We start from the raw sequence: 4777 nt of genomic DNA on the forward strand, positions 1-4777 counted from the left end.
GTTGGAGAAGGAAATGGCAACCCACTCCAGTGTTCTTGCCTGGAGAATCCCAGGGACAGGGGAGCCTGGTGGGCTTCTGTCTATGGGGTCACACAGAGTCGGACACGACTGAAGTTACTTAGCAGCAACAACTGTACAAGGAAGAACTGTGTGCTAGGCTCTGGGTTAAAGGCTTCAAAGTCAAAGTTGATCAAGACAAAAGTAGTCTTTATCTTAAGAGTGCTAGAAGTCTAATTCTCACAAACTCATGGCCCCAAGAGGCAGGAGATATGATACTAGGACTAGGTGGCCATGTTGAAATCTGGGCAGCACAGGCCTTACCACTGGGAGCAGCCTTTCCTCCACTTCACCCATGCTGGAAAGCAGGCCAGTTGGCCATGTTTTCAAAAGAATCAGAACTTTGGATATATGTGTACAATCTACTGATTTTAATGTTAGAAACTAATTTTTTCCCCCCAAAAAAAAGATTGGGAACGAAATCTCCACAGCAATGTTCCAGAATCAGCCTTCAGTCTCTGCAGGTTTTTGTTTCTGGCCTAGGGTTGGGAGTGCAGTGGGGACAGAGAGGAATTTAATTCATGTTAGTTGATTTTAAAAGAGACTGAATGCATACTAAATATCCTGATATTAGGAAAGATTGAAGGCATGAGGAGAAGCGGAAGACAGAGGATTAGATGGTTGAATGGCATCACCAAGTCGATGGACATGAGCTTAAGCAAGCTCCGGGAATTGGTGATGGATAGGGAAGCCTGGAATGCTGCAGTCTATGGCATTGCAAAGAGACGGACACAACTGAAGGACTGAACTGAAGTGAACAAATTGAGAACAAAGACTAATAAATCTAATTGCATCAAGTTGTTGACTAGCTATCTATAACAACACATTACTTAAGTGGCTTTAAAATTCAGACTTATGACTCTACATTCAGAGTGGAATATCTTCTAAGGAAAAACAAAAATACTGCCCATCAAAAACAAAACCAAAGAAAACCAAAAGAAAAAAAAGGAAAGAAATCTGACACTATATTCAACAATTATATTTCCTTGGTATCTCTAATTTTCTTGAAGAAATCTCTAGTCCTTCCCATTCTATTGTTTTCCTCTATTTCTTTGCATTGATCACTGAGGAAGGCTTTCTTATCTCTCCTTGCTATTGTTTGGAACTCTGCATTCAAATGGGTATATCTGTGTTTTTCTCCTTTGCTTTTTGCTTCCCTTCTTTTCACAGCTATCTGTAAGGCCTCCTCAGACAGCCATTTTCCTTTTTTGCATTTCTTTTCCTTGGGGGATGGTCTTGATTCCTGTCTCCTGTACAATGTCATGAACCTCCATCCATAGTTCATTCAGGCACTCTATTAGATCTAGTCCCTTAAATCTATTTCTCACTTCCTATGTATAGTCATAAGGGATTTTTTTTAGGTCATACCTGAATGGTCTATTGCTTTTCTCCACTTTGTTCAATTTCAGTCTGAATTTGGCAATAAGATGTTCACGATCTGAGCCACTGTCAATTCCCAGTCTTGTTTTTGCTGACTGTATAGAGCTTCTCCATTTTTGGCTGAAAAGAATATAATCAATCTGATTTTGGTGTCCACCATCTGGTGATGTCCATGTGTAGAGTCTTCTCTTGTGTTATTGGAATTGGGTGTTTGCTATGACCAGTGCATTCTCTTGGCAGAACTCTATTAGCCTTTGCCTTGCTTCATTCTGTACTCCAAGGCCAAATTTGTGTATTACTTCTGGTGTTTCTTGACTCCTATTTTGCATTCCAGTCCCCTATAATGAAAAGTACATCTTTTTTGGGTGTGAGTTCTAGAAGGTCTTGTAGGTCTTCATAGAACTGTTCAACTTTAGCCTTTTCAGTGTTACTGATCAGGACAAAGACATGGATTACTGTGATATTGAATGGTTTCCTTGGAAACAAACAGAGATCATACTGTCATTTTTGAGATTGCATCCAAGTACTGCATTTCAGAATCTTTTGTTGACTATGATGTCTACTCCATTTCTTCTAAGGGATTCCTGCCCACAGTTGTAGATATAATGGTCATCTGAGTTAAATTCACTGATTCCAGTCCATCTTAGTTCGTTGATTCCTAGAATGTCTTTGTTCAGTCTTGTCATCTCCTGTTTGACCACTTCCAATTTGCTTCTATTGATGGACCTAACAATCCAGGTTCCTATGCAATATTGCTCTCTACAGAATCTTGCTTCTATCATGAGTCCCACCCACAACTGGGTGTTGTCTTTGCTTTGACCCCATCCCTTCATTCTTTCTGGAGTTATTTCTCCACTGATCTCCAGTAGCATATTAGGCACCTACCGACCTGGGGAGTTCATCTTTCAGTGTCCTATCTTTTTGCCTTATCATACTGTTCATGGGCTCTCAAGGCAAGAATACTGAAGTGATTTGCCATTCCCATCTCCACTGGACCACATACTGTCAGACTTCTCCACCATGACCCGTCCATCTTGGGTGACCACACATGGCATGGCTTAGTTTCATTGAGTTAGAAAAGGCTGTGATCCGTGTGACAGATTGGCTAGTTGTCTGTGAGTGTGGTTTCAGTCTGTCTGCCCTCTGATGCCCTCTTTCAGTGCCTACCATATTACTTGGGTTTCTCTTACCTTGGACATGGGATATCTCTTCATGGCCGCTCCAGCAAAGTGCAGCCACTGCTCCTTACCTTGGAAGTAGGGTAGCACCTCTCAGCTGCCTCCCCTGATTTGGACGTGGGGTAGTTCCTCTCTGCCACACTTCTGCGCTGCCGTTGCAGCCGCCATGCATCTGCACCACCATCACAGCTGAGGCGAGCAATAATTCAACAACTAACTGTTCCTCATATTGTTTCTGTTATTGTGACAGAATTGTATGTATGTTAACAGGTAAAAGCAAGACAATAATTAAAACTAATGTTCTGAAGTAAGCCTTTCAATGGCTAGAAAAAGAGGTTCACATATATAGAATTTTATTTCAAACCTTGCTGTCTTAAATCTTAAACTGAAAGCATAAGTTTGTACCAACTGATTATATTTTTTTTTATTTTAATTTTTAAAGAAAATGTGTACTTCCTCCTCTGACCACTGTAAAGCACAGAAGCAGTGACAACTTGATAACAGTGACTATTCTGAGGTCTAATATCCAACTTCTAAATAGATATCCCATCAGATGATCTTAAAGAGACGGCTGATTTCAGGACTGGGTAAGGAAATGCTCAAAATAATGTTGGGAATCGCGAAGGACAAGAAAGCTGAGGGACTTCAAAGACCAATGGGGACTGGACAGAAAGTTTTTGAATCCAAATGAAAAGGCCAAACACCTACCAGTTTTTTGGGCAGAATGATGTTTCTGCTTCTCAGCACACTGTTTATGTTTCTCATAGCTTTCCTGCCAAGAAGCTAATGTCTTCTGGTTTCATGGCTGCAGGCACCATCCACAGTGGTTTTAGAGGCTAAGATGAATAAATCTCTCACTGCTTCCACCTTTTCTCCTTCTATTTGCCATGAAGGATGGGGCTGGATCACGTGATGTTCGTTTTTTAATATTTAATTTTAAGCTGGCCGAATGTGTCCAAATGTTAATAGGTAACATTTAATTTGTCACTGGGATAGATTGCTAGGGCACCAACTCACCATTCTGAGCACTGAGAAAGGGAAATAATCATCAATATTTATGCTATTTTTGTTTCTATTAATCATAGGTTATGCAACTACCAACAGTTCCAGGAAAACAAGCTAGACTGTCCCTTCTGGGAGTGATGAGAGAGTGATGGGAAGCAGCTATAATAGAGATGAAGCCTCACTCACTGGCCTGCAGCTCACCTCCTGCTATGGAGGTCTGGTTCCTAATAGGCCAAGGACTGGTACTGGTCCTGACCCACTGTGCTGGTATTGTGGACTCCTGCTCTAAAACCAATAGTGGGACATTCTGTAGGACAAACCACCCTGCTTCCTCCCCATTTCTGAACAAATAAATGGCATTAAAATTGGGAGAGGAGCACTTATTTAGTCCTAAAGGAGAACAACCAAGTGTAACATATGACTACATTCTTTCAATAAACTGTGAAAAGACATCTGCTTTTTGAGAATCAGGGAAATTTGCACATGGACTGGATATAAAATGTACATTTTATGGGGAACAAAAGAGCATTTTTTTCATATCCTATCATTCTACCACAAATACTCATTATGTACATTTGATGAAATGTTCATCTTGAACCTAAAATACTTCAGGAAAAATGAATAAGGAGTAAAAGAGAGAATGAAATGATGGTCTGTCTTGATTTAAAAACAGATAGCTGCTATGCTATGCATAGCTGCTATGGATTGAATTGTGTCCACCCTTTATTCCCAATGTGATGGTATTAGGAAGTAGGGCCTTTGGGAGGTACCCAGGTTGACATGGGGTTTTGATGGTGGTCCCTCATGATGGGATTAGCCTCTCCCTCTTTTTCTCTCTTATTCTCCCTCTTCTTCCTTCCCTTCAACCACCACATGTGAGAACATAGCAAGAAGAAAAAGACTGATGAAAGTCAAGAATGTCTCCACTGGGAACTCAATTGGCCACCACCTTGATGTTGCATGGTCTCCAGTCTATGACAACCTGTGGGACTAAGATGTTAGATTTGTAGTTATTGATGCCAAATGATGAAATATTGGGTTCATGACACTCTTCTTTCTTATATTTGTTATGTTTGAAATAGTTTTGCAGTAAGAAGTTTATAGAAAGTCCATTTTGAAGTTTCTGTCTTAGTGATACCATCATCTCAAATGAGTCT

This window comes from Bison bison, unplaced genomic scaffold (assembly GCF_000754665.1).
Source record: "Bison bison bison isolate TAMUID 2011002044 unplaced genomic scaffold, Bison_UMD1.0 scf7180017863691, whole genome shotgun sequence".
Lineage (NCBI taxonomy): Eukaryota > Metazoa > Chordata > Mammalia > Artiodactyla > Bovidae > Bison > Bison bison.